This window comes from Hippocampus guttulatus, chromosome 4 (assembly GCF_054856545.1).
Source record: "Hippocampus guttulatus isolate MCC_2025c chromosome 4, RoL_Hgut_1.0, whole genome shotgun sequence".
Lineage (NCBI taxonomy): Eukaryota > Metazoa > Chordata > Actinopteri > Syngnathiformes > Syngnathidae > Hippocampus > Hippocampus guttulatus.
The window spans coordinates 8942330-8955066 of record NC_141264.1 but is presented as its reverse complement, the minus strand read 5'-3'; positions in this window follow the sequence as shown (position 1 = coordinate 8955066).

Sequence of the window (12737 nt, the reverse complement as noted above, 5' to 3'; positions counted from 1 at the left end):
TATATATTTCAGTTTGCATGGTTTTGCAATGGTCCGTTCCATTCGTTTGTTGTTTTTTAATGTCATCAACCTCCTTTTGGGTAAAATTAAGACTTGTTTTCAGTTCTTGTACTTCCCTGGAGAAATTGTCGAGTCGTGTGTTTGTTGAGTCCAGAATCATCTTTACAAATCCTTTGAAGTGATCCTGTTGTTGCTGAATGAGTGCTGTGAACAGTTCTTTTTGTTGCATGAGTAGTTCATTGACTTGCGTAAGGGTCATCAATTCTTCATCCTGTTTATTATCTTGTCCCCGTTTGGGCGGCATTTTTCGGGTTTTGTTGCTAGCCGGCTGTCAGCTGGTTGATGAGGTTGCTGTGGTCTTTCGGCCAACCCGGAAGTTGGTGACGTGGCAGTGGGCCTGTGGCCTCCCCTGACGGCACCGCCGCGATGTTCGAACTTTTTCGCCGCCGTTCAGCCGGCTGGCCTCAAGTGGTGGTAGCTCCAGCTGCTGGCGCCGCCGCCACTGGAGTCCCGAAGAATCCTCTCGCCCAACCACGCCAGCTGGCTATCGCTTGCTCGCGCTGCCTCGGTGGTCGAGCGTGCCGTGCATCCGCCGCCGCCGCCGTCGCCTGGCTCACCGACCGGTCGGTTGGTTTTCTGGGGTGGACCCCGCTTCCCACGTCCGACCGATGGGTCGACGGCCGCTGGCCCCCCAGGCGTGATCCCAGCCACCGGCGCGGAACCAATAGGTCAGCCGCCGCCGGAGCCCCAAACAATCGGGAGCCCCAGACGACCACTGGCTGTCGCTCGCTCCCACTGGCTGTCGCTCGCTCCCACTGGCTGTCGCTCGCTCCCCAATCTATGCATGTAACTTCGTAAATTTTAAAACACTTTTTTTTTTTACCAAAGACGTGATAGACTGGTGGGATGCATTATTCTGAGAAGAAATGAGTGAACTTGTGATTGTATCTTGTTCTTAGTTGTGTGAAGTCATACCAGCATACACAGACATTGATCTGCACGCAGACATATACTATATTTAATTTCAAAATATTGGGGCCTTATGTGGAACTGTGGTGCTTATCATTTATTAATGACCCATACGGTGAGACTGAAAATGTTCTCAATTGTATTTTTCTGTCTTTCGTTTTTGTTGTTATTGTTGGGTTTTTTTAGGCATTTATTTTGAAGACAACTTCTCCCCATCCTTTCTCTCTCGCCACACTTTGTTCTGTCATGATTTTCATTCACAATAAATCAAACACAAGCTTACAAAAAAAACAAAAACAACAACACTAACAAGAAAACATAAATGATGAGAGCTTCTTTGAAACCATGAAAAGACCCAATATTGAGAAACAAGAAAAGTTTTTTTCTGTTTTGTTTGCATGCATGTCTGATGAAAGTGTTCTCAGAAAGTCCCTCCACTCCTCGATCCTCACAGAAGTATAAAGCAGCAGAACTATGTCAACGTCTATAAACTCCAGTCCGCCATTCGCCACAGCATGCATGAAGGTAATAAGAAGGCGCACAAGAGGGTGGAGAGAGATACGACACGAGTAGCTTTGAAGAGGTATGTGAAAGTGTACACATTTAGTCAGCTAATGACCACCATAAGAGCAGCAAACTAGTTTTGGGAAGAGGGTGGGTGGTGCTCTGAAACGCAGACTCCCATCCAACCATCCATCCATTATCTGATCCGCTCATCCTCAAAAGGGGTCGCAGGCGCACTGGAGCCTATCATCAGTCATGTCTGTGTAGCCCCCTGAAGGGCAGCATATCATCGCTGTCCTGTGAAAAAATCTTTTGTCTTTTTTCCTTTTTTTTGTGTTAATGGGGTGTGTGCCGGTGCCGTGGTAGTAGATTGGTTAGCACGTCTGCCTTACTGCCTTACAGTACAGAGGTCATGGGCTTGATTATGGGCTTTCTTTGTGGATTTTACATGTTCTCCCCATGCCTGGGTGGGTTTTCTCCGGGTACTCTGGTTTTCAAGTTGCTAAAAACATGCAAGGAAGGTTAATCGAATACTCTAAATTGTACTTAGGTGTGAGTGCGGAGGGTTGTTTATCTATGTGTGCTCTACGATTGGCTGGGAACCAGTTCAGAGTGTACCGCGCCTAAAGCCTGAAGGCAGCTCGGATAAGCTCCAGCACGCCCCACAACACTTGTGTGGATAAGCGGTTCAGAAATCGGATGGCTGGATGTCATTAAGTTGTTGTGAGCGCTGATGAAGAAAGATGATATGCTCATAAAACCCAAAATATTAGGGCTATTATTAATACTTGCAATGGTTTAAGTTGACACGAGCAGAGATGTTCTCATACATTTTGGTGAAGATTGCAGTTTAATGACATCGGCCACAGCGAAACTTGTTTACATGAAGCATCCAGGTCATGCGTTTACCGTGCAGTGGGAAGTAGGAGGTTTGTCTGGCTCCGACATCTGCATGAAACTAAATAAGAATGTCATACCTCTTTCAACAACGCGCAACCAACTTTATCACTGCGCAGGTACTGATGCACCTCAGAGCTTTTTGAGATTGCTCATTGCCTCACATCTGAAACTACAGAGTTCGGTTAAACATGTTAAACATGGGACTGTACTTTGTCGCTCCACTCTTTTATACATTATTCTCTTACTCCGATACATTAGAAGGAAGGAATGTTTTGGCTTCTAAGCTGCAACAACTGGCATTCCCACATTGTTAACTGTCATAGAACGTGGACTCGCACTAAGTTTACATGTAAACAAAAAAGGCTCATGGGGTGTGGGAATAAGGTGGATATTTTTTGTTTTGTTGTGTTTTCTTTAATGTTAATCAGGATATTCAGTGATATAGAGGTGTGCTTTAAACCATTAGATATAGACAAATTATACTATTTATAGTTGTGGTTGTGAGTTAGGGGCCGCAAAACATTTTCCTCTTTTTGCGGGGGCAGAACAGAAAATGTACCTGACAGCGGCACTGGATTAATGAGACATAAAATGTAGAACTCAATAATTCCCTTTTTAATTCCTCATAATTTACCAGCCACATTGTATAGGCTTTATTGCCCATATTATTATACAGCAGTTAGAACAATCCTCCAGGGCTGAATCTACATTTGCTGTCCAAGTCGCAGTGTGCACTCATAAAAAAACAAAACAAAACAATGATTGTCATTAAGCGCTCCACTCCAAAAATTAGTATTCCCAGCCACGAGCCACCAGATTGAAAATAAAAGATGTTTTAAAATTTCACTGCTTTTATAAGATATACTATAAAATGTTTTAATGCTTTCACATTATTTGAGACCGTAGACAACTGATTCATATACTGAGGTGAATGTTAAGAAATCTGTCATTTTAAACGTTTGATCAGTCAACGGTTCATCATGGCATCAGCTTATAAAATAAGAAAACCTTTATTTGTCTCACAATAGAGAAATTCCTGATTTACATCAGCAAAACTATAAAAGGGAGAAGTAGAAGAACAAAAAGTATATCAGTAAATATAAATTATAAAATATAAATATAAGCATATTAACCCAGGAATAGATTATTTCTACTCCCAACTCAAGTCTCCCTGAAAAAAAAAATCCAAATGTTAACATTTTGGAAGTCAACCAGTGTTCCAGAGCAGATTGTGTTCAACCTTAGCAGTTGCAACAAAAATTACAATCTAAATAAAGAGGATATTCATTGCTGGGTGCTTTGTATTAAACTACATTTGTTTTATCTAGGTTTCCCTATTATCTTGGAGAGTGTATTTTCTACTTTAATTAAAAAGTTAAACCAAAAACAATCTGTCTTTGTTTCAATTTCAAAGAACACTCACTAGTCAGGCCCTCATTATTTTCGTTTTTTTTTTTCCCTACACAGCCACTAAACTTGATTACTTCCGATTCACTTATTTGCAGTGGTCGAAGACCTGTCACATCTTATCCTTCCTCTTCAGCATTCAGCAGGATCATTGTTACACCAAACAGATCAGTGTTTCCTGGCCTCATCAAGTTGAGTGGCAATGACTTGGGATAGCATCACCGTCCTATCTGAGGCAATGCCACACTCCTCTCTCTTTCCAGACCACTGGGAGTTGATCAGTTGGCTAACAAAGCATTCATCAGCAGTGACACACTGAATCTCCCCTTCCTGGATGTCCGGCACTGGGAACAAATCCAAGAGCAAAGCACAGTGCTGCCAAAGTAATGCAATGAGTGTGTGAAGCTGGGATGGAGAGATAGAAGAAAAAGTGGGCAAATGAAAGTGAATGCTGAGATGTTCAATCAGCACACAAGCAAGGAATCGGAATGTTACACAAAATAAGGAACGGGAGGTACCACAGACCTGATGGTGGTTTGAAAGATGATGGATAATCATTTCCCCCCTGAGTTTCTGTACAGATTGAAGTAAATACTCGATGTTGAAATAACAAAATTGAATTCCTGGCTGTATCATGGAACTGCTCGTGAATTTCAGGATCATTTGGAAGATATCTTTTTGACTTAGCACTTGTAATTGCTCATTCGGTCTTTTGTTGACACGTGCTCGTCAACCCGCTCCCTTGATTCTTCCAATTGCCTCCCTCGGCCACTATGTCTTGTCCATGTGTTCCTCGTTGTCTCATCAGTTGGCTGGTATGTGGTATCTGTCTAAATTCACAAGCTACGTCTCTCCGAAGGCTGCATTTTTTAACTCAAATGCACGTGGATTCCAAATTCTACAAAGAGAATTCACAAGCTAGATCCTTTGACGCTTTCGAAATATCCTCCTCAAGTACCCTTCATTCCAGCGGCCAGAAGGAACAGCAGACTGAATCGAATTGCAGCATGAAAACATCATGCATAAACTGCTTTACAATCTATGAAATTAGGTTACTTTGTACGATGACATTGTACAGTGTACAATGTCATCGACTACTATTTTTCCTTCCGATGAAACTAAACACACAATTTTGTAATTTTGGGTGGAGATGAGAATGTAATAATGGCATTTCCATTTATTTCAAATGGGGGGAAATGTAATTTTAGATTCTAAAACTTCATGGAAAGAGTTATACTTAATGTTAAACTCATACCAGAAGGCACCACGGTACAAATGTCTATATATCAATGTTGAATTATGTGTTGGACATTATTTTCATACGAAAATATAGGCCTTATTTTTCCTGTGTGTGTGCACATGTTTCAGTTACCAATTTACATAATGAGTATCTTGCACTAGTGCACTGACACCAAGGCTGTGTGCGAGAGTAATGGCCCTATGCATTTGCCATAAAGCAGTTTAGATGCAGTCAAGTCATTCCCCAGGGTCTGGAAGACAAAGGCAGAGGACCCACCCCACAAATGTCAGAGGGAGCACCTGCTGCCACAATTAACCACAGCGTTAACAGAGGGAACACATGTCCACCTGCTGGAAGGGCACACAGTGGCCCAAAGAAGCATGAGGAGAAAACAGAAAAAGATTACTATGTCTCAACAAAATATCATCTACATTCCAATATTATCTACATTGTTGTATTTGTGCGCACCTTTGAGTTGGCAGCCCATCACAGCATTTCCGTGTATTTTCCACTCTTCATAACCGGTTATTAATCTATTAATTTCATGCTAAACTGTGAGCACTGTTAAAGAGTTTAAGCCTTGATAGTTTTTCGGAATATGGGCACTATTGGACAACTATTTGAGTTGTGTGTTTTTTTTCGTTTTGTATTTTTGTTACAATTTTTTTTTACAATACACTAACTGAGAGTCGCTTTGACCCCCACATGGAGCAGACTGGCTTCCACTTGGGGAGGAATTCATCCCATAGGAGGTATGGACGTAGCTGGCACTAAGATGAAGTAAGGTGAAGCAAGACAGAGGAATACATGTGACAGAAGAACCCTTCATTGCATTGACCATTGTGGAAAATGAGCTATCACTCACCAACGGACTAACGGCTGTTTAGAAACCCTCATGTTTTCCCCGTGCCTTTTTTCTCCTGTTATTCCGGTTTCCTCCCACATTCCAAAAACATGCACGGCAGGTTGATTGAGTACTCCAAATTGTCCATAGGGGTCGATGTGGGTTGTTTGGCAACTGGCAACCAATTCAGGGTGTCCCCCACCTACTGCCCGAAGACAGCTGGGAGAGGCTCCAGCACGCCCGCAACCATTGTCCGGATAAGTGGATTTTAAAATGGATGGAAGACTATTCTCATGTCTGTTCTCCCTTTATCACAGGGTAGTGGTTATTTCAAGTGGGTGGTGCCTTGGCAACTCACCTATCACAGTCAGCGGCTCTTTAAGGGCAAGTGCAGTAGCATGCTGCTGCCAAATGATTGCTTTGCTTGCTTCCTGGCTCCTTAGTTAGAGTTTAGGTCCATGTGCGCTTACGGCTTTTCTTCTGAGTCCTTACACACACACACACACACACACACAGAGAGAGAGATATTAAGTTTGGTCCCGTAGTACCACACCAGCATCAGCTCCACACTCCCACCTGTGCCCATGGCCATAGGTACATTGCAAAAGCCCCTGCAAGGCAAGAAGCGTCACAAACACCCATACAGCTGAGCTGAGGCGTAACTGGTCTCCTCACCATGGCAAATGACTGGTACCAGGAGGTGAATCTTGGAAAGAAAATTCAAATTCCGAGCCAGGCATGATCATTGTCTCCAACAAACAATTTGTTGGATGCAGAGATTAGCATTAGCTGACCACGTTCGATTATGATAAGCAGCATATACTTGATTGCTCTGTGAAGTCAGTGAAGTGGTGGCAGGGATTGTGAGTGATTTGCTCTAAAGCTCCACTCCCGGTTGTCATGGTAACAAAATCCATACTTGCCATTGGACCAGCAGTGGGTGCCTCCCCGTCTTATGCGTGACCAAGCATGACACATGAAAAGGCAGACTTTGAAAAAGTTTCCTGTATTTATTTATTTTTTTAATCCTCAGGTTATTTTGTTGGAAGCATCAAGCATATTAAAACACATGGGAATACTTTTAAATTGGGGGAAAAAAAGCTTGTCTTCTTTATAAGCAAGTTTGCTTGCAAATTAGTGACCAAGGCCATTTTGTTGCATCCACCAGCTGGCCCTACTCCATTGTCTTCAAATGATATTTACCATTTACCAAGGAAAAGAAATGACACCACTGAGAAGAACCAAAAATAAATATGACTTATTTACTGTTGCGGAATAAACCCAGCTTTATTTATAGTAATCTTTCTAACAATGGTTTCTTTTGGTTTGTTGTCTGGTTGAGAGGGAAGAAATTTCATCTGTGCTGTATGTTACATATAGAGCACATTTGACAATAAACTTGTACTTGATGCTTGATGAGCCCATGCGTTTCAGCCAGTTCTGTTTAATGCAACAAAAAAAAAAAGACGGAAAATTTGCATGCTATCAGTATACCAAATGATTCAAATTAAGTAGCACATACACATCTTGAAGGGTACCGATTTTTATTCCTTGCCACTCTGTCGCACCGTTTCTATTCACGGGACCGAGCACAACTTAACGAAGGAGAATAAGGAAGGAGGGAGGACGGCAGAAGAAGGGAGGGAGTGTATGCAAGAGAGGAAGGATGAATGTGATGCGTTCCAGCAGAAAACTGTGACAGACCAGGCAGTTATTTAAGCAGAGACTGCTGTTGTGGCGGGAAGGGCACAGGAGCAGCAGCAGCAGCAGAAGCAGCACTACTCAATCACTTACCGGTAAATGTTCACACCACAGCTGAAGACAATGTGGACAAGAGTTGGAGGCAGACATTGGGATCAGTGATGTCTAAAATTCTGTGTTGTTGAGCTCTTCATCTTTGCCTTGCAGTCTATATTTTCTCTGTTGCTTCCTGATAGTCCCCCTTATCTTGTTTTAAAGGAGTAGTCATGCCCAGGCAAACCTGGCTTGAATGGAAATGAGCAGTAGTCAGACATTAGAACCAGAAGAAGAAGGAGAGGACTCAAGAGAAAGTGTGTTCATCATGTGAACGTGCTGGGGATACAGACTGTGTCTCATTAGGGAGAAGCCACCGAAGTACTTGAGCAAGTGACTCGCTGTTGGCCTTTGCTTTTCTTGTGCTTGATATGCATGATTTCGTTTTGGAAACATTTCTCCAGGATTTCCACATTTTGTTGAAAAGCCACGTGACACTTTGACGCTACACGTACACTGGTGAGTAATGACAATCTTCAACTTTTATGGCTTGCCGCGCTTGTCTTCGGGCATACAAATTGTGGCATCCATTGTCTTCTCGCTTGAAAGTTCTTGCATATTTAAAGATGTGTTTTGATTCAAACAACTGCAACATGAAATCATAAGGGCGGCTGAAAATGTTGGTGCTTGGCTATTGATCTTTGCTGTCTCTTTAATCATGCTACTGTCAAAAATTACACGATTTACTCTGCACATAGGTCACTCCTTTTGGTTGGAGAGTGACGTTTAGCTCCTGCCTCGTCTGTCCGAATTCTCTGTTGTTTATGACTGCCCAGTTGCAGTCCATTAAGGATTCTAAGTGCATATGAATGTACTGTGTATGATTATCAACATTTGTAAAATGATTACAACCAAAAAAAAAAAAGAAATAAAAAGCGTTGATGTTGACTTAACAGTCACATCCAAAAGTTTAAAAACTTTGTGAGCTTATATTTGTCACTGAGGGAGGCTTGGGGCTCTACTGGCTCGTTTGCATTTTAAATTACCGGTTCCCTTTTACGGTGCCCCGTTTGCCGACCTGGAGAAGAAACTCACATGCGAGTGTGACATCGAGGGCCAATCACAAGTGCGGCATAACTTTGTTTAACGAAATAAAGACTCGCTTCAGTGCAAAACTTCCAATTATGTAGATGATATTGTGCTACAGTGATACAGAGCTCTGAACGAGAGTCATTTTCATCTGGGCCAAACCATAAAATACTATTTAGCACGATCTTAGCACATCCAAACAGTGGGTCAACTCGAGTTCAAATAACCACCTAACATCATCATATGGACAGTATAGCAATCTAGAATAGAGGCAACGCTGGCACATTGTAAACACACCATACCTGCTGCTAAGCTCAACTGGGTGACCAAATTGCTCTGCGTTTGTCTGTCTACACACCAAGTTAGTCCAGCAGTGTATACTCACTTACACTCGTGTGAATTTGTTTTCAGAAGGATTATATATATATATATATGTATATATCATATATACACACACACACACACACACCATATTTTCCACACTATAAGGCGCTTCGGAGTAAAAGGCACACCTTCAATGAATGGCCTACTTTAAAACGGTTTTCATGTATAGGGCACACCGCGTTATAAGGAGCATAGAATAGAAGCTACAATAGTGGCTGGGATTGCTTTATGCATCCATTAGATCAGGGGTGTCAAACTCCGATCCTGGAGGGCCGCTGTCCTGCACATTTTCCAAGTCTCCCTGTTGCAACACACCTGATTCAAATGATCAGATCATCAGCAAGCTCTGCGGAAGCCTGACATTGAACCTGTTCATTTGAATCAGGTGTGTTGCAACAGGGAGACTTGGAAAACATGCAGGGCAGCGGCCCTCCAGGAACTGAGTTTGACACCTCTGCATTAGATGGAGCGATGTTAAAGGGAATACAAAGCAATACAGCTTTGTTTACATAGAGCTTTCACAACCGCTGCAGCTGTCACAAAGTGCTTTACAGAACATTTAAAATTCCAAGTCCCAGAAATCAGAATATTGATGCCAATATAAGGCGCACTGTCATCTTTTGAGAAAATTTAATGCTTCTAGGTGCACCTTATAGCGAGGAAAATACGGTATATATAAATTCAGGTTCAGAAATTTGATGCGGCCTGGTGGCCCAGTGGTTAGCGCGTCGACCTCACAGTGCGAAGGTCATGGGTTTGATCCCGGCTCCTGCCTTCCTGTGTGGAATTTGCATATTCTCCTTGTGCTTGCATGTGTTTTCTCCGGGTACTCCGGTTTCCTCCCACATCCCAAAAACATGCATGAACACTCTAAATTGTCCCTCGGTGTGAGTGTGAGCGTGGTTGATTCTTCGTCTCTGTGTCCCCTGTGACTGGCTGGCAACCGGTCCAGGGTGTCAGGGTGGCTCCAGCATGCCCCGCGACCCTTGTATGGAGAAAGCGGATCGGAAAATGGATGGAGAAATATATATATACTGTGTGTATATACAGTATATATACATATACAGGTATATAAGAACCAGAATCGTTCAAATCCAACCGATTCCCAACCCTACATTGTGTTTTGCTCTTGGCCATTTGCATCCCTGGCAGTGACTCGTACATTTCTCGCAAGTATTGCCGTAATACTACATTTCATAAGCCCATTGGCTGTGTAAATGCCCATGTTTCACGTTACAGTCTGGAGTGCAACTAAGAAACGAACAAAGAGACTGTGAGAAAGATAGATTCATGCACTGTAATTATACGATAGACCCATTGTGATTGTACACTGTTACTAGCATCCTACAGTTGATTATGTTACTAGGGGAGGGCAGGGCGCTTTGTATCCTACCACAGTCAAACTATTTTGTCCCACTGTGTGTTTGCAGTCAATTCATTCAGAGATGAAGGAGGAGTTGTGTATCCTTTAGATAACACAAGGAGCCACCTGTGTGCACTTAGAAGACCTGAAATGATTATGAAAAGATGATAATTGCTGTTGATTAAAAAATAAGAACAACCATTAAGCCGTACATAATAAATCACACATCATGTTTCAGAGCCAACATGAATCAATCAATTAGTTCAAGTCCTAACATTTGATGAGTAGCACAATGGTCTCTTAATTTGCCACCATCGCCACTGCGTTTATCATTTGCACGAATTACACTGATTATTGCTCATTATATGATATACTTTCACAAACTACGGAATAAATACCCTGTGTTGATTAGAATTTGGTTTCCATTCTCGTCTTCTGATATTTAAGCAGCCCCAACCCAGCAATTCAGCGGGGAGCTGTGCATGCCAGCTTTGAACAATGGATGGCGAGCCAGGCTTTTGAAGCTAAATCCAGGACAAATCCCACACTAAAAACATCAAGTTCATAACAAGCATATGTGCTATATATATTATTGAACAAGGGAAACAACAGGCACCGCATCAACAACAATATCGAAGCTGGAGTGTGCAAGTGGCCCTCAAAACTGACTTTTATCGCCAGTAGTTTTATGTGAAGCATACACCTGCTGCAATAGCAAACAAAATGTTATGGTTTGGCCTTTTTGGATTTGTAATTTGCTAAATGAAGCTTCCTGGGAGAGCAAGTTCATGGAAACCAAAATAAATATATTCATTAATGAGGCACTGTACGGGAAGGTCAGAATTTGTCTATCAACATTAGTTGTAGCCCCATCCAAATCTTTCCCTGAGGTCCGCAACTTGACGGGTTATTCTGGGAACCACCGCATCTTTCCAACCCCATATCAAATCTATGACTAGGCCAGCCTTCTTTCACTTCAAAAAAATCGTTCCAGACTCCACCGATCATTCAGTGACCCTCATCAGTGGCCTATTAACAAATAACATTTTGTCTTGAATGCCCTGCAAGACTCTGAGCACACACCATTGTCTGTCTGCAGCTCCTTGCCCTTGTCTGTCTGCAACTCCTTGTAGTAGTCTAAACTCCTTCACCAAATGCGCAGACTGCCTAATTCTTTTCAATCCCACGCACATGCACCTTCACAAGCTTCAGTCAAGTTCATCATATTCAAACAAACACTGCCTACTCACTTTACGAATCCTTCAGTGCCTTGGCCCCACCACGCACCATATTTGGACCTCCTCCATCCCTGTCTGAGAAAATGCATTCATCTGACAGTGCCGTGTTCTCCATCCCAAACAAGCAAACTGCAGACCTCAGGTGACAGAAATGTCAGTACCACCCAACCCAACCTGGTCACACTCAAAAAAGACACCTGAATGATTTATTTATTTATTTATTGTCAGAGCAAAAGCGCTGCGCAGTGGTGGTGTTGTTTTTGTCTTCATCGCCACGCAGTAATTGCACATTAGACACACTGTCATTTTCTAATACAAACAGATTGAGCACCTGTATTGTGCTGTTATTTTTGCCCTAACTATTCTGGACTACACATTTCTGCCTTCAATGGTTTCTCAATGTCAAATGGGTCTTTTGCACAGAGGTGGGCATTTTGTCAGTAATAATGGAAGGTCAATCAGTCCATCACTGACGAGTGCCTGTTTTGCTGACAAATGACAACAAACTTAAGAAAAATGATGGAAGTGGGTTTTGGGTCCGTGAGTGGAATTGTCCCTCAGCAGGTCAAGTACCAACTGACCCCTCAGTCTGTCACTGATGGATGCTGACGACTGATGGAAACACGCCCTGCTTGTGTCGTGCGTGTTTGTTCAAGGGGGTGTCACATCATTTACACGTGTCCCAAATGCACCGTCTGTCTGTCAGAATTATTAACATTCCCACAAATGTCCACTTTATACTTAATGTTTACACTTCACAACTCTGCAGATGCAAAGACGAGTGTGATTGGTCTGTCGCAGGCGCTCCTCCCATGCCCTCTCCCAGAGCGTGCAGTGCATTTTTGGAATGACACATTGTTATTGATGCATTACATTGAATGTGAATAACTGTGAGAAACCATCAAAATATTTTACTTTTTTTTCTGTGGCCAAAAGTATTTGAGAAATAGCAGCCTGTTGCAGTGTAAACAGAAAGTTGGTTCGGTGTACTAACCATGAGACAGAGTATCAAGTACTTCCCCAAATAGAAGAGATCCTCAATTTGTTTTTCAAATGAAAAGCTCC